General features: G+C 37.5%; 1 non-coding gene across 1 annotated transcript; it reads left to right on the top strand.

Moving 5' to 3' along the window:
- The first annotated feature begins 207 nt into the window (after positions 1-207).
- On the top strand, positions 208-279 carry TRNAS-GGA (transfer RNA serine (anticodon GGA)). The gene has a single exon. It is a non-coding gene; the product is annotated as a tRNA-Ser (tRNA).
- The last annotated feature ends 18,892 nt before the right edge of the window (positions 280-19,171 follow it).

The following is a 19,171-nucleotide window of genomic DNA, read 5'->3' as shown; positions in this document are numbered from 1 at the left end:
GACTCATTGGGAAAGACCATGATTCTGGGAAAGATCGAAGGTGGGAGGAGAAGGGGAAGATAGAGGGTGAGAATGCATCACCAACTCGATGAATATGAGTTTGAGTAAGCTCTGGAAGTTGGTGATAGACAGGGAAGCCTGGCATGGTGCAGTCCATGGGGTTGCAAAGAGAGGCTGAACTGAACTGAACTAAGCTCTTCATGGGCTTCCCTGGTGGCTCAGAGGTTAAAGAGTCTGCCTGGAATGCAGGAGACCCAGGTTCGATTCCTGGGTTGGGAAGATCCCTTGGAGAAGGAAATCACAACCCACTCCAGTACTCTTGCCGGGAGAATCCCATGGAGGGAGGAGCCTGGTAGGCTACAGTCCAAAGAGGGGTCACAAAGAGTCAGATAGGCCTGCATGACTTCACTTTCAAGCTCTTCATAGAATTAAACCTATCAAAGGAAGATGTCAGCATTCATCATACCAGAGATTACCTGAGGCTAGACTAAAGGAATGGAGAAGCTTATCAAAAGATTATCTGAGACCAGATTAAAAGGAGTGGACACACTTTAATTTATCAGCAACCCCACCTTTGAACTATCCCTATAAAGTGAAAATGTTAGTTGCTCAGTGGGTCTGACTCTTTAGGACCCCAAGGACTATAGCTGGCCAGTCCATGGAGCTCTTCTGTCCATGGAATTATCCAGGTTGGAGTGGGTAACTATTCCCTTCTTCAAGGGATCTTCCTGACCCAGGGATCAAACCTGGGTCTCCCACATTGCAGGCAGATTCTTTATCATCTAAGCCACCAGGGAAGCCCATCCCTACAAAATGTCTCACTAAGTCCTCCTGGGCTAGGACACACCGTTTTTGAGGCCAGGAGTCTGCTGCACCCCCCTTTGCCTGGCAAGGCAATAGAGCTATTCTTTTCTACATCACTCAAAACTCTGTTTCCTGGATTTGATTCAGCAACAGTGCAGAGGCATCAACAAGTAGTAATGAACTATTAGAAGTTCCTTAACAAGGCAATTTGGCAGAGAACCAGTGCTTCATAAAACTGAGTTTGGCAGCAATGATATGGAAAACAGAGAGGCAATCATGGAAGGATGCAGCAGAATGACCTAGAAGAATGCTGCAGTCTCATATAAAATGTTAAGGAGAGTCTGTTTTTATGCTGATAGAAATAAGGAAACAGTAGAGGAGATATTCCCATATCTGAACAGGATGCCATTTTACATAGGTGTTGAAGGACGGAGAAAAGTAAAGAGTACACATTTTCCAGTCTGTGAAAGTTTTAAAATATTAGTAAGATTGGTCTGCTGATTTGAAAACTGAAACACAGGAAAGGTCAGAGATGCGTCCAACTTTACAAAGCATGTCATACAAACTTGACCAAACTCATTTTCTAACTCAGTGTAGTACTACACCATTTTCATGTATAATTTTCATGACATATTATATTTTACATATATGTATTTTTAATAAGAATTTATATTTTATAGCTATATAAATTCTTTTGACTTGCATGATGATTAGGAATCTCGAATCTAGTAAGTTTTAGATTATTTTTATGACTATTTCTTATCTTACAAAATATTTATAGTGTATTTATGCTACTATAGTATAAGAATTTTGCTGGAAATTACATTCCTAGCCTGCAGGAACAAGAAGTAAACAAGATATATAGGCCTCCTGTAAAAGATTAGAGAGTGAAGAGAATTATCCTGTACTGATAGAGACTGAGAATACTTTATTTGCACACTTATCATAGAAAAGTTGCTACAAGCAAAGAAATTATTATAGAGGAGGTATTTTAAAAGTTCTGGTGTTGACTTTTTGATAAAATGCCATTCAGACTTATAGTAGTTACGTTATGAAAGTTTTACCTCTGTTTCCCAGCCCTGTAGTGCTCCCTGCATCCCTACAACTCTCAAGGCCAATTTACTCTAAAGAGAGAAGACATTTCACAAAAGGTATACCTTGCTCTCAAGGTTTTCCTACCACAGATTCTGACTAAAGTAGCAAAACCCACTGATTTCTCATCTACTTCTCCCACTTCACACTCATCAAAATTGACCTCTGCTATCTCCTTTTTTCAAGTCTTCACTTTTTTCTTAAGAATGGGTGGATAAACTTGGGTTGATATGTTTACTTTCAATAATGACATATTATTTCCTCCCTGATTGTGTTGCTTTTTAATCATGCACCTTAACGGAATAACTAAAATGGTATTTCAGACTTAATAGGAAAATAGGAATTGTACATCTCTTCAGGTGCAATCACAACATATCATTCATTTATGCAATTAACAAATATATCTGGGTTATCTACTACATGTTAAACATGAAAGATACAAGTTCCAGAAAAATAGTCATCATGATGAAGCTTAAAGCAGGGTGGAGACTAGACATTAACCACATAAACAAATGTAACTTTCCAAACTGTGATAAATTCTATAAATGCAAAGTGCAAGCTTCCATGAAAAATGGTAAAGGTGAGACTTCTGGGGGACAGAACAGGGAGAGAGATTTACTTATGAATATTTCTGCACTTATATGATTTTTAACCCCCAATTTCACTGAATGGTCTTTTTGGTTTCTTATTCTGGAATTATTACGACACTTATAATTTGGCTCAGATGGTAAAGCGTCTGGCTACAATGTGGGAGATCCAGGTTCAATCCCTGGGGGAAGATCTCCTGGAGAAGGAAATGGCAACCCACTCCAGTATTCTTGCCTGGAAAATCCCATGGATGGAGGAGCCTGGTAGGCTACAGTCCATGGGATCGCAAAGAGTCGGACATGACTGAGCAACTTCACTTCACTTCACCTTAAATTTATAGCTAAAACAGTCTCTCCTCCAAGTTTGTCTGAAGACAGTGCATGGATTGCAGTTTACAAAAAATGCTGCTGCTGCTAAGTCGCTTCAGTCGTGTCCGACTCTGTGCGACCCCATAGACGGCAGCCCACTGGGCTCCCCCGTCTCTGGGATTCTCCAGGCAAGAACACTGGAGTGGGTTGCCATTTCCTTCTCCAATGCATGAAAGCGAAAAGTGAGAGCGAAGTCACTCAGTGGTGTCCTTCCTCTAAGACCCCATAGATTGCAGCCTTCCAGGCTCCTCTGTCCATGGGATTCTCCAGGCAATAATACTGGAGTGGGTTGCCATTTCCTTCTCCAAGCATATGAAGAGATGCTCAAAAACTTCCAGAAATGTCCAGGACCAGATCATTTCACAGGCTGAATTTTACCAATCATTCAAAGAAGATGTAATACCCATTTGTCTCAAGCTCCTCCAAAAAATTTAAAAGAACACTTCCTAACCCATTTTCAGTTCAGTTCAGTTCAGTCGCTCAGTCGTGTCTGACTCTTTGCGACCCCATGAATCACAGCACGCCAGACCTCCCTGTTCATCACCATCTCCCGGAGTTCACTCAGACTCACGTCCATCGAGTCCGTGATGCCATCCAGCCATCTCATCCTCTGTCGTCCCCTTCTCCTCCTGCCCCCAATCCCTCCCAGCATCAGAGTCTTTTCCAATGAGTCAGCTCTTCTCACGAGGTGGCCAAAGTTCTGGAGCTTCAGCTTTAGCCAAATAATAGAGTAGGTGTTTTTTTTTGTTTTGTTTAGTTTTTTTTAAGTTCATGCTGGAAAGAATTATCCTCGAAGTGATATAGCATATTTTAGGTCACAGTCTAAAGTTTTCTCAGTATATAAACTCTGGAAAGCATAATTTCTCCACTTGTTCATGAATGATGTTTAGCATTTTCAGAAAACCCTAAAAGTTTCTAATTTTGAGTGAGTTTGGAGAAGTAAACAGAGGCTATATACATGCCACACAAATGACTAAGGAGTTGGCAAATAGGCCTTTTGAGTAATGATAAGATGAAAGAAACCAAAATAATTTAGCTTACAATAGAGAAAATTTTGTGGTATATATTAAGTTTTCAAATGTGTAAAAGATTAGGAAGGAAGAGATGGTAACCAGATGTTCCTGATCTCTACAGTGGAAAGAACAAGATTAAATCAGCTTAAAGTTTAACTAGAGAGATCAAGGACAGATATAACTTTCAGAAAATAAGGGAATATAAGCACAACAGCAGACCACCAAAGGAAATTACACAGTCTCTGACATCTGCCTGATACTGTTTATATACAGATCTGCTTGAGGGCTCCGCTTGCCTTATTTTGCTCTGATTATTTGCATACAATATTGCGAACAAGATTTCTTGAGAGGAGTCAACTAAAAGCCAAACTCCTAGTAAGATTTACACAGTCAGAAAAAGGAGAAAAGCAACAGATTTCAAAATCATAACAATGATTTCATATTTGCCCTCAGGAAGCAGAATAGGAGTGAAGTCCAAAATCAATTGAGATCATGTCTTTAAACTCATTTATTTTCCACCATGGAATCCAAGATTATTTGGAGGTTAATTACTTTCGAGGCACCAATATGGAAGAAATTTGACTCATGAACTCTAAAATCTGAGCAAGTCTTCAACAGTTCTTGGATCTTGATAACACATAATAGAGCCTTTTAGAAACACACTTGGTAACACAAAACTAATTATTTTTCATGGCTTTATAAGTTACTGATTAAGAATTAAAGTAAGTGGAGCAAAATAGAGCCATGAACAATACAGGAGCAACAAATGGTGAGTATCTACCATCTCTTGAAGCTTGACATTTATGATAATAATGGCAGTTATACTATTGTGTGCATGTGTACCAGTAAATGTGATACATGGTTTATTTAATCTTCATGACAACTTTGTAAATTGAGTACTCTGATTACCTTTTATTTACAGATAAGTAAGCTAAAGCTGTATATTGTCACCCTGCTTATTTAACTTCTATGCAGAGTACATCATGAGAAATGCTGGACTGGAAGAAACACAAGCTGGAATCAAGATTGCCGGGAGAAATATCAATAACCTCAGATATGCAGATGACACAACCATTATGGCAGAAAGTGAAGAGGAACTAAAAAGTCACTTGATGAAAGTGAAGGAGGAGAGTGAAAAAGTTGGCTTAAAGCTCAACATTCAGAAAATGAAGATTATGGCATCCGGTCCCATCACTTCATGGGAAATAGATGGGGAAACAGTGGAAACAGTGTCAGACTTTATTTTTGGGGGCTCCAAACTCACTGCAGATGGTGATTGCAGCCATGAAATTAAAAGACGCTTACTCCTTGGAAGAAAAGTTATGAGCAACCTAGACAGCATATTCAAAAGCAGAGACAGTAGTTTATCGACTAAGGTCGGTCTAGTCAAGGCTATGGTTTTTCCTGTGGTCATGTATGGATGTGAGAGTTGGACTGTGAAGAAGGCTGAGCGCCGAAGAATTGATGCTTTTGAACTGTGGTGTTGGAGAAGTCTATTGAAAGTCCCTTGGACTGCAAGGAGATCCAACCAGTGCATTCTGAAGGAGATCAGTCCTGGGATTTCTTTGGAAGGGATGATGCTAAAGCTGACACTCCAATACTATGGCCACCTCATGTGAAGAGTTGACTCATTGGAAAACACTGATGTTAGGAGGGATTGGGGGCAGGAGGAGAAGGGGACGACCAAGGATGAGATGGCTGGATGGCATCACGGACTCGATGGACGTGAGTCTGAGTGAACTCCGGGGGATGGTGATGGACAGGGAGGCCTGGCGTGCTACGATTCATGGGGTCGGAAAGAGTCAGACACAACTGAGCGACTGAACTGAACTGAAGCTAACTTAAATGAAAGGGCAAATTTGCCAAGTTAATGACAGTGCTTGAATGAAATATAGGTCCTTTTGATTTCAGAGGATAAATTCTCAACTGCTATGAAATACATTTACCAAAATTCAATGATGTTAACACTGCTCTGTTGTAGAGAACTTCCCAGAAGAAATTCCTCTTGCCATTCAGGTGCTAAAAATCAGTTTCTCTTGAAGGAATGAAAGTAAAATCATAATTTATTATGATCTAGTTCCTACTTTAATATGTGTCCTAAATTAAAGTCTGTGAAATTCAGTTTTTCAATTGATACGATTATTACTGCCAATCTTTAAAAGACTATGTAAATTGATGAGATGAAGGTTTTAATTACTTTATTCCACAGCACAGGAGAGGGATGACAAGAGTTTGAAGTGTGACCAAATAGTTTATAAAGTATAAGCAGTAAGCAAAAGGAATTGGATTTTTTTTAATAAAGACTAATAATTAAATATATAAAAGTTCATGATACTTCAGATTAAAAGAACTTTTCTCCTTGATTTAATATTATGTCTATAATCTTCCCCATATCCAAATTATTATCACTATCCTTTTTGGGCCTTTAAAAATATCTAGAATATGTATTTTTCATAAACTATGCTCCCTCTTCCTATACCTTCACTGTTTAGTTACATTTATATACTATTCTTGGATTAATTTTCTTGAAATATGGCTATAGTCATACTCACTGCTCAAAATTTCTTGATCGTTTCCCACTGCCACCATAAAATATCATAATGCTATCATCATTGATTTCAGCTTTCTTTTCTTTTACTTGCTACTTTCTATGTGCCAAAAATTATAATATACACACTGAACATTCTGTCTCACTTTATTCTCATAGATATGTTGAAATCTATAGGTTACTATCATTATCTTGTAGATGAGAAACTGAGGCTCTAGAGATGTTTCTGTAGATTGTCTGAAGCCATAAGACAGAACTAGGATTCAAATAAGCTTTTGCTCTGCTCCTACCAGAATAAACTCCAACTTCTTTCTTCTGGACTCTTAGATCTTAACTAATACATCCTAATGCCCCGGATTTCATATAACTCTTCTTCAAGCACTGACGTATCTCCAACTCAGCTCTTTTCAAGAGTGTGTTCTTGTTCCTTCAACTGAAAAAAACTGAACATTTCTGTGAACAGTAATACCACTATGTGCATATTTTTGGTCATTAATTCCACAGCTGTTTAATTATGTAGTTTATTTCTTATAAAGGCTAAAACATTTTATCATGACAAGATCTGTGTCTGACTGAAATTCTCATACTTTACAGCACTGTGACCTGTTGAAAAAAAAAAGTTATATTTGATTTGGAATGAAGAAATGAAATAGATGTCAATTATTACCAAGATTTTAGCGAGGCCTTAGAAAATACTACAAGAAATGAGAGATGTAGAATAAATGTTGAAGAAGGAAGTAGACTTTTCACTTCTGAGGATCTTAAGAAACAGGACAGGTTTTTATCTTCCATGACAATTATCAAGTGGTTCTATCTGAAGAATGAGGATGGGATGTAAAAGCACTAAAACTTCTTTCCGATTATTTAACTTTCTAAATGAGTGAAGAAATTTGAGTCTATTGAAATTAACTAAGCAAAACATTTAGAAGAAATATAGCTATTAAGAATATATCTTAGCGTTTTTTGGTGAATGGTGAGTTTGGAGAGCTTTCCTGGGGGCTCAGTGGTAAAAATCCACCTGCCAATGCAGGAGACATGGGTTCAGTCTTTGGGTTGGGAAGATCCCCTGGAGAATGAAATGGCAACTCACTCTCGTATTCTTGCCTGGGAAATCCCATGGACAAAGGAGCCTGGTGAGTTATAGTCCATGGGGTCACAAAAGAGTTGGACGTGACTTAGCAACTAAACAACAACAACGATGAGTTCGGAAAGAAAACTGCCCATATCACTTCATTGCTTATCTCTTTCTGTTCATGGCAAAAACACAACCATAAAATATAGGACACAGGAAATAAATTAACTGTGTTAATATAGATTGTAGTATTCTAAAATAATCTGCAGTGAAAGATGAGGGTATGAAGGAAAAATGAGTTATTTCTTTAACTATTTAACCCAGAGACTCCATGTCTCAGATTGAGTAGAGAGATTGCAGAGAATGTAGTTCTGAATGACGGTGAAGTAATACCGAACGCAAACCTCTGATGGGTTCCTGATGAGAAAACATGCCTTAGTCACAAGTAAGAAAGTCAATACAGAAGCTGTAAAAATCCATCACCAGACGAAAACAATAATTTAAATGAGTGATAAAAAAGGCATTTCATCTATGCATGATAAGAAACCACTGAACAAAACAAATTATACACCACTCCAGAATGGCTCAGTACCCAAAGGAATTGCAAACAGCTTATGATGACAGAGCAGAGAAAACCACAGAGACTCAGAAATGAAAGACGAGTGTTCCTCATATCAATAATACAAATATTCTGTTCCTAAAAACCCCACCCAGAGTATACTGCTGGGGTTGTATTGTAAGTTGCCGAAACTGTATGTAAGGAATGCATGGCCATTAGTGATGAATATTTTGGATGGCATTTTGGATGAGAGAGCAGTACCATTAACAAGGCATAATCTGTCAAACACACCTTGCACAGTACCTAGATCACAGCAGTATCTCCAAGTTAGCATTTCCTTCTGGTAAAATTCAAATAGTTAGATAAAATATGACACGGCTTTTGCTGTCTAGAATCATATTTGTTTTTGATAGCCATTTTCGCAGGTGTTTTGTGCTTTTTAATGCCTTAAATAAGAGCAGTTTTCAGTTACTCAGATCTCATGAACTCCTCAGACATTAATGGCTATAACATAAGTTATACTTTTTATTACCAGTAGTTTACATGTTTTTTATTTCAGGTGTTTATTTTATTTTATTACAGTATTTATATATTACATGTTTTTATTACAGATATTTTGTTTTTATTGCTTTGTAATTAGTATTTAGAGAGAAATTCTCACAAACTCAGAATCTAACATAAGAAGTTTAGAAATCACAAAGTTTTTGTGATCATATATTTAAGAGAAATTCACAAGATTAATGGATAATAACTTAGAGTATATAACTGAGTGGAAAATGTACTAGATAATAAGATCTAGGTTTATATGGTAATTCATTTATATTGAGAAAATCATCATAGGCAGCTGTTAAATATGAACAATGATGACCAATTGAATAAGACTCTGTGGAATTTTGATCACTTATTAACATGGAGAAAAATAGTGAGAAAAACTTCTAAGAAAAAATTAGGTGGTTCAGAAGAGTTTTCTCACTTTGTGTCATTTGAATATCATCATTCCTTTATTCCCCCTGAGTCCACAGGTCCTGGAAATAATCATTCTGTTTTCTGCTTGTATGAGCTTGACTTTAAGATTGCATGTATAAATGAGAACATATGATATTTGACTCTCTGTGTCTGGCTTATATCACTTAACATAATATTTTCCATATCTATCCACATTGCTACAAATGGCAGGATTTTCTTTCTTTCTTCTAAGACTAATATTCCCTGGTATATATCACATCTTCTTTATCCATTCATCCACTGATGGAAATGTACGTTGTTTTTCCTATCTTGGCTATCTTGAATAATGCTGCAATGAACAGAGAAGTGCAGATATTTCTTCAGGATCCTGATTTCATTTCCTTTATATACAGACCCTGAAGTGAGGTTGCTGGATCATATGACAGTTCTAATTTTCATTTTTGAGGAAACTTCATACTGTCTTTCATAATGGCTGTACCAGTTTGCCTTCCTATCAACAGCATACCATAATTCTTTTACTCCATATCATCTCCAGCACTGATGACTGTAGTTGTATTTTTAACGAGTCATTTAAAAAGTATGTGGCAATATCACATTGTGGTTTTGATTTGTATTTCCTAATAATTACTGATATTAAACATATTTTCATATATCTATTGACCATTTTTATGTCTTCCTTGGAGAGATGTCTATTTATGATCTTTGCCCAATTTTTGTCAGAGTCTTTTTGTTTTTGCTGTTGAGTTGTAGAAGTTTCTTAGGTATTTTAGATAGTAACTCCTCATCAGATACATGGTTTTAAAATATTTTCTCCCGTTATATAGTCTGCCTATTCATTTTGTTGATTGTTTGAGTTTGATATAATTCCAATTTCTATTTTTGTGCTTGTTACCTGTGCTTTTGGTGTCATATCCAAAAAATCTTTGCCAAAACCAATGTCAAGGAGTGTTTTACCCACATTTTATTCTAGGATTTTTGTACCCACACTTTATTCTAGGAGTTTTGTGGGTCAGGTCTTACATTTAAGTCTTTAATCTATTTGAGTTGATTTTTGTGTAGTATAAGATATGGGTCCAATTTCTTTCTTTTGTAAATGGATATACAGTTTTCCCAACATTATTTCTCAAAAACTATCCTTTCCTCATCTTGTATTCTTGGATCCCTTGTAAAAAGTTAGTGAACTATAAATGTATGGATTTATTTTTGTGTTCTCTATTCTGTTCTACTAGTCTATGTGTCAATTTTATGCCAGTACCATAGATTTGTAGTATAATTGGAATTGGGAACTGTGATACTTCGAGTTTTTATTTTGCTTGCTTTCACTACTCAGGGTCTTTTGTGGTTTCACATGATTTTGGAGACTTTTTTTTCTATACCTCTGAAAAAAATGTCATTGGAATTTTGATGAGGATTCAATCTGTACATCACTTTGGTTAGTATGTTTATTTCAACAATATTAATTCTTGAAATCCATGACCTTGGGGCAAGTTTCCATTTATTTCTGGCTTCTTCAATTTTTTTCCTCATAATTGTATAGTTTTCAGTACACTGATATTTCAAATTCTTGGTTAAGTTTGCTCCTAGATATTTTATTTTATTTTTTTGATGCTATTGTAAATGGGATTCTTTACTTAGTATTTTCTTCAGGTAGTTCATTGTTAGAATTGCAACTGATTTTGTATCTTGATTGTATCTTCTGACTTCACTAAATTCATTTATCAGTTCAAATAGTAAGATTTTAGTGGAATACTTAGGATTCTCTATAGGAAACAGTGTCAGACTTGATTTTTCTGGACTCCAAAATCACTGCAGATGGTAATTGCAGCCAGTAAATTAAAAGACACTTACTCCTTGGAAGGAAAGTTATGACCAAACTAGATAGCATATTAAAAAGCAGAGACGTTACTTTTCCAACAAAGGTCCGTCTAGTTAAGGCTATGGTTTTTCCAGGGGTCATGTATACATGTGAGAGTTGGACTGTGAAGAAAGCTGAGTGCTGAAGAATTGATGCTTTTGACTGTGGTGTTGGCGAAGACTCTTGAGAGTCCCTTGGACCCAAGGAAATCCAACCAGTCCATTCTAAAGGAAATCAGTCCTGGGTGTTCATTGGAAAGACTGATGCTGAGGCTGAAACTCCAATACTTTGGCCACCTCATGTGAAGAGTTAACTCATTGGAAAAGACTGATGCTGGAAGGGATTGCGGGCAGGAGGAGAAGGGGACGACTGAGGATGAGATGGCTGGATGGCATCACCAACTCGATGGACATGAGTTTGAGTGAACTCCAGGAGTTGGTGATGGACAGGGAGGCCTGGCGTGCTGCGATTCATGGGGTCGCAAAGAGTTGGACACGACTGAACAAATGAACTGAACTGAACTGAACTGATATATGACTATGTCAACTACAAAAAGGGACAATTTTATATCTTCTCTTTTGATTTGGAGAGTTTCATTTATGCAAATATGGAAAACTTCAAGTGTAAATATCTAGTGGAGAGCATGGTGCCTATAGCCAACAATACTGTATCACATATTTAAAATTTTCCAAGAAGGTAGACCTCATACAAAGTGTTATTTACACAGGAAAAAATAATAAAAGAGGGTAGGAGGGAATTTTGGGAGTTGATGGCTATGTCTACAGCCCTCATGGGTGTATTCTTTTCATGGGTGCATGCATGCTAAGTTGCTTCTGTCATGTCCAACTCTGTGCAACCCTTGAACTGTAGCCTGCCAGGCTCCTCTGTCCATGGAATTCTCTAGGCAAGAATACTGGAGTACATGGCCAGGCCCTTCTCCATAGGATCTTCCAGACCCAAGGATCAAAACAGCTCTCTTGCAACTCCTGAATTGGTAGGTGTGTTCTTTACCACGAGCACCACCTGGGAAGCCCTTCATGGGTGTATACTTATTCCCAAACTCATTGACTTGTATATAGTAAATAGATCCCTGGTGGTTCAGACGATAAAGAATACACCTGCAATGCATAAAATCTGGGTTTGATCCCTGGGTTGGGAAGATACCCCAGAGAAGGGAATGGACTTCTACTCCAGTATTCTTGCCTGGAGAATTACAAGGACAAAGGAGCCAAGTAGGCTACAGTCCATGAGGGTTGCAAAGAGTCAGATATAACTGAACAACTAACACACAACACATAGTAAATATGTTAAGCTTTTTACATGACCAAAAAAAAGAGTAAAAATAAAAATTACTTGAAAGCAAAAAAAAGAGAGAGATAATTGCATCAGAAGTGAAGTAAAACATAAACTAACCAACTAAAAAAAGAATTAGGGAAGGTGAATTCAAAAGTCACATGAGTCAAAAAAAGGAAATAAGGGGTAAAGAAGTTTTGCAAATTAGGAGACAATTTAAGAGGACTTAGCATCAGCAAAATCAATTTTGTTAAAGAAAAAAAGGGTTTTTAATTATCCTTAGTGATATTGTGATGAAAAATACCATAATAGAATAGATTAAAATGGCAAAATGGCTACAAAAGCATAACTCATAGTCTAAAATCTCTAGCTTCAAAAGTACATACAGTTTTTATAAAAAGTAAAATGATCTGTAATAATATTGAAATACAAATAAGCAAAATACTATCAGAAGATTATAAAGCTTTAGAAAGCCCTATCAGCCATATAGGGCGATGGACCGCGCAACAGAAGCACGCTGGCTACAACCGACCGCAAGTCCGAGGTTAGAGGTGGCGACCGAGAGTGGCTACCCTACACCCGAGGTCAGGGGCGGTGGCCAAGAAGAGCAACCCCACATCCAAGGAGCAGTGGCTGCGCGGGCGCAGGAGAGCCGAGACAAGCTACTCCACATTCAAGGTCAGGAGGGGTGGCTGTGAAGAGATACCCATCGTCCAAGGTAAGGAACAGAGGCTGCGCTTTGCTGGAGCAGCCCTGAAGAGATACCCCACATACAAGGTAAGAGAAACCCAAGAAAGATGGTAGGTGTTGTGAGAGGCATCAGAGGGCGGACACACAAACCATAATCACAGAAAACTAGTCAATCTACTCACATGGACCACAGCCTTGTCTAACTCAATGAAACTAAGCCATGCTGTGTGGGGCTGCACAAGACAGGCGGGTAATGGTGGAAAGGTCTGACAGAATGTGGTCCACTGGAGAAGGGAATGGCAAACCATTTCAGTATTTTTGCCTTGAGAACCCCATGAACAGTATGAAAAGGCAAAACGATAGGATACTGAAAGAGGAACTCCCCAGGTCAGTAGGTGCCCAATATGCTACTGGAGATCAGTGGAGAAATAATTCCAGAAAGAATGAAGGGATGGAGCCAAAGCAAAAAAACACCCAGTTGTGGATATGACTGGTGATAAAGTAAGGTCTGATGCTGTAAAGAGCAATATTGCATAGGAACCTGGAATGTTAGGTCCATGAATCAAGGCAAATTGGAAGGGGTCAAACAAGAGATGGCAAGAGTGAACGTTGACATTCTAGGAATCAGTGAACTAAAATGGACTGGAATGGGTGAATTTAATCTGATGACCATTATACCTACTACTGTGAGCAGGGATCCCTTAGAAGAAATGGAGTAGCCATCATGGTCAACAAAAGAGTCCAAAATGCAGTACTTGGATGCAATATCAAAAACAACAGAATGATCTCTGTTCGTTTCCAAGGCAAACCATTCAATATCACAGTAATCCAAGTCTATGCCCCAACCAGTAACGCTGAAGAAGCTGAAGGTGAACTGTTCTATGAAGACCTACAAGACCTTTTAGAACTAACACCCAAAAGAGATGTCCTTTTCTTTATAGGGGACTGGAATGCAAAAGTAGGAAGTCAAGAAACTCCTGGAGTAACAGGCAAATTTGGCCTTGGAATGTGGAATGAAGCAGGGCAAAGACTAATAGAGTTTTGCCAAGAAAATAAACTGGTCATAGCAAACATCCTCTTCCACCAACACAAGAGAAGACTCTACACATGGACATCACCAGGTGGTGAACACCAAAATCAGATTGATTATATTCTTTGCAGCCAAAGATGGAGAAGCTCTATACAGTCAGCAAAAACAAGACCAGGAGCTGACTGTGGCTCAGATCATGAACTCCTTCTTGCCAAATTCAGACTTGAATTGAAGAAAATAGGGAAAACCACTAGACCATTCAGGTATGACCTAAATCAAATACCTTATGATTATACAGTGGAAGTGAGAAATAGATTTAAGGGACTACATCTGATAGATGCTATACTGAACCTAAAAGATCCATGAATTTAGAAGGAAATTTTAAAAAGCTAGTAATCAGAATCGTTTCTCTTTGGTTAGTTACTGTTAATGCAGTAGCAAGTTTAAACTAAGTTTAGAGCATTAAAAAAATGCATGCAAGACATAATAGTCATGTATGGATGTGAGAGTTGGACTGTGAAGATAGCTGAGTGCTGAAGAATTTATGCTTTTGAACTGTGGTGTTGGAGAAGACTCTTGAGAGTCCCTTGGACTGCAAGGAGATTAATCCAGTCCATTCTAAAAGAGATCAGTCTTGGGATTTCTTTGGAAGGATTGATGCTAAAGTTGAAACTCCAATACTTTGGCTACCTCATGCAAAGAGTTGACTCATTGGAAAAGACTTTGATGCTGGGAGGGATTGTGGGCAGGAGGAGAAGGGGTCAACAGAGGATGAGATGGCTGGATGACGTCACCGACTGGATGGCCGTGAGTTTTGGTGAACTCCGGGAGATGGTGATGGACAGGGAGGCATAGCGTGCTGCAGTTCATTTGGTCGCATAGAGTCAGACACGACTGAGCAGCTGAACTGATCAGTCATATAAACGAGCCAGTCCCTCTCTGAAAATGGTACCAAATGCTAGGAAGAGAATCGCTTGCAATTCTCATGAAGGGACAGGCCAGTGGCAAGAATTTGGAAAAGAAATGAGATTTATACCCCAAATTCAGAATTCTAGTGTGTGGTAGCACGTGTCACTGTTACTCATAAGCCTCTGAGTAACAATTTCAGAAACTAGTAGAGCATCAGAAAATAACCAGGGGAAAAGTCAAAAACAAACATGAGCGTATAGGAAAGTTTTAAAAATAGTATTAGAGGAACACCAAACTCAATAATCAGAAGAGTAAATAGAGAAAACATTATTAGGACAATAACAAAAACTTAAATTTACTGGGGTAAAAAGAATATTAAAGCCATGATACTGTAGTTATTAAAAAAAGATTATGGACTTTACAACTAAAACCAAAGTCATTTACATATAAATACCTTATGTATAGCTGAAAAAGATTAGTAACTTAGAACATTTAAAGGGCAGTCTCTGGAAAAATAAGATGAAAAAAACCAAACTGATTAACATAGCTAAAAAGAAAAATTGAGATGCACAGAGATTAGTTTCAGAAATCACTTCTGCCATATGATGTGGAGAGTACAAGTGAGAAAATAATAGGTTATATCAAGGCCTTAAAAAATAAGATGTATTTCACCAAATCAAGAAGGTTCATGGTTTAGATCTGGAAGACAGGGAGATAGGCTACCTTCAGTCTTAGACTTTTCAGAAATGAAATAAACATCTAAACAGGAGAAACACTGCTTTAAAATTTTCAAAGTAGATAGCTGCGTAAAATAGTAGATTAGAGATAACTGAAAATATAAAGAAAATGTCCAGACTCTAACATTAAGGTATATACTTACCAATTAAAGAGAGACTGAGAAACATAAAAGCAGAACAAGATCCAAAGAGAGAGTCTGGAAAACAAAAAGATGAGATTAAAAAAAAAAATTATTTGGAGACATGATGGCTAAAAATTTTCCATAATTGAAGAAACACATGACTTTTTAGATTTGAGACACAAACATACAGCAAGGATAGATGGACAGACAGTAAGACAACTATAGAAATCAAAGACAATGAAAAATTTGAAAGTAGCTGAAGGGAAAAGACAGATTATCCATAAACAAATGAAATTCTACAGTGAAAACAGGTATTTACTACAAGAATTCATGAATGAAAGAGTTTATAACTAAGCGGTTTTTCATTTGAAAAAAAAGAGAGATATCCTAAATGTCTACCACCAGGAAGTTGAGTAAATAAGTAGTTGAATACATGTCTAATCTTATACTACATAGGTGTAAAAAGTAAAAAAAGAAAAACAACTAATGTTTAAAGTGTCAACATAATAATTTTTATGCAGAATTATACGTACTTACAAATTAAAATAAGTAATTATCTATAAATATGAGTCTGGGCATTTAAATACCCAAGTGAGTTTAGTGAGGTTTCAAACTATGCAGGCTTATGCTCTCCGAAACAAGGGTGGGGTTATAAAAGGTTCAGCCAAAAAGTAAGGGCTACTCTGTTTTCCTCTAGCATTGCCCAGGGGAGGTGAGTGCTCTCCAGCGGACACAAGCTTCTGATCAGCCTGACAGACCCCACCCTAAAGTGACCACAGAATCATCTGGCATAGCCTCAAGCATTAAAGTCACTCAATAAACATTCCTCCCAATTACATTCAATTTGAAGGAGAAATGAAGAAGGAAAAAGACAAAAATCAAGTAGGAATAAATGTTGAGAATCTCATTGTCATTATTATTTATGTTTCCAGAGTAGTATAAGCATGAGTACTTGCTTAGAAAACAAAGTGACAGAGTGGATGGGGAAAGGATACTTAAAGCAAACCAAAGGAAGGACAATACTGCCTCTAAAATGTGCAGGGCAGGAGGAACAAAGGAGATGAGAAGTAACTGAAAATGCCGCTGATATCAAGAGCACATCATTGAGAAAAACTGTGTATCTAGTTTTTTGCTTAGTGTTGTTTTTGTTTGTTTGCTTGTTTGTTGTTCTTGTTCAAGTGAAGTAAGAAAATCACGTTACTTTGAGGAGCAGGGGTAAAGGTTATGAGAAAAGCAATTATGTTGCTCCTATAAGGGAACAAGGAACAAAGGCATATCAGAGACAAATACAAAGACAGCTGAGAAATACTAAAGGTCTAAATGAAGACGGAGATAATACATTTTAATAGGTCAATCAGCATGGTATAATTCTTCTCTAGAAAGTGGCTGATAGCTTTAACTCAAGGTTGGTTGTCAGTAGCGCAAGAAAAAAAATTTTAAACATATGGGAAATGAAAAAGTTAATTAGAAAGTAGTTGACATATTAAATTACAGAGCTTTACTATATAAGAAAATAAATGAAACTGGATCAAGCGTGCAAGTGCTACCTATATGAGACTGAAAATATCTAGGAAATGAAAATTCTGATGTGATCAAAATGACGGAAATAAAGAAATGAGAAGTTTGCAAGAATAGGATAATATGATGAGAAATTAACTTCTCTCACACACAGATATTTTCTATCTCACCACTGTGTTGGTTTTATCACCTATTAATATGTGGTAGGCTCTTCTTTCTTGAAAAGTAATGTCTCTGCTTTTGAATATGCTATCTAGGTTGGTCATAACTTTTCCTCGAAGGAGTAAGCGTCTTTTAATTTCATGGCTGCAATCACCATCTGCAGTGATTTTGGAGCCCCAAAAAATAAAGTCTGACACTGTTTTCCCATCTATTTCCCATGAAGTGATGGGACCGGATGCCATGATCTTCGTTTTCTGAATGTTGAGCTTTAAGCCAACTTTTTCACTCTCCTCTTTCACTTTCATCAAGAGGCTTTTTAGTTCCTCTTCACTTTCTGCCATAAGGGTGGTGTCATCTGCAGAGCAGGATCTTATTTGTTGCATTTACTAAGCATATCTCCAACCACTTAGAGTGGTTACTCATCAAGAGTATTCAATAATTATTTTTGAATATCTGAATAGTTACTGGAATTAAGATCTCATAGATACTATGAATCTTGGTATAGGTGATGAGCTGGATGGAAAGGTTTGCAAAAGTAAGATGACTTCATCTGAGAGAATTACATGGGAAACACTGGACACAGGGTTGGATGGGGTATCTCATTCTTATAAGAAACAGTATGGTATATTAGTTTACATCTAGCCTCTGGAATTTTAAACAATGGATTTGGCACTGCCTCCACAATGCCTAATCAGTAGGATATTGTATAATGAACTTGATAATTGAGAGTTCTTATTTTCTTATTCATAGTAAAGATATATCACCTTTATAACATTTTTTGAGGATAAATTAGATCATATGCCTTTTGCCTGGCATATAGGAATGCACATTATATATTAGGTATTTCTAAATGCTCCTCAAATCACTGTGATGTTATCTATATCCGCTTTTCATACAATAATATTATTTTGCCAAGATATTAAAGAATTTAAGTTTAATAATATGCCAGCTCACAAAGTCAAAAAATTGCACCTATTGAGCATTACTAATGTTTCTTTTAGTATTTTTCTCAAGGAGAACATCACCATGGCAATGATATTGACAGACTCAACTCCAGTATTCTTGCCTACAGAATTCCATGAACAGAGGAGTCCGAAGGGTTGCAGAGTCAGGTACAACTGAGTAACTCACACTTTTACTTTCACGCTTACCTGGTGGTCTGTGGTGTCAGTGAGTGCGGTTAGTCATGTCTGACTATTGCGACGTCATGCCAGGGATTGAACCCACATCTGAATGCATTTCCTGCATTGCAGGTGGTTTTTTTTTTTTTTTACCTGTTAAGCCAGCCCTAGTGGTGTAGTGGTTAAGAATCCACCTGCCAATGCAGGAGACACAGGTATGATCCCTGGGGTCTGGGAAGATTTCACATGCTGCAGAACAGCTAAGCATTGTGCCACAACTACTGAGCCTGTGCCCTAGAGCCCAGGGGCCGCAACCACTGAAACTCGCATGCCTAGAGCCTGTGCTCTGCAACAAGAGAAGCCACCATGGGAAGCCCATGCACCATGAGGAAGCGCAGCCTCTGCTCACCACAACTAGGAAAGCCTGCACGCAGCAACGAAGACCCAAAGCAGCCAAAAATAAACAAATTTTAAAAAGAATTCATATTTTACCTAAAAGTTATGCAATATAAATTTCTTGTTCTTAAGTAAAAAAGATAGTAGTTGCAGAAAAGATATGAGAAGCAGTTGTTTTTTTAGCTGGTGCTTTCTTTTATTGCACTTTTTTCACCCTCTCTATGGCTCACGGTTGTTCTGTACCCAAACATCACTTAATACATTTAGAGCAAAACAGAAAAACCAATCAAACAAACAAACAAAAAAAACACTTTGAAATACATGGAAA

Source organism: Capricornis sumatraensis, chromosome 19 (assembly GCF_032405125.1).
Source record: "Capricornis sumatraensis isolate serow.1 chromosome 19, serow.2, whole genome shotgun sequence".
Classification (NCBI taxonomy): Eukaryota; Metazoa; Chordata; class Mammalia; order Artiodactyla; family Bovidae; genus Capricornis; species Capricornis sumatraensis.
This window is presented reverse-complemented; position numbering and strand designations above follow the sequence as displayed.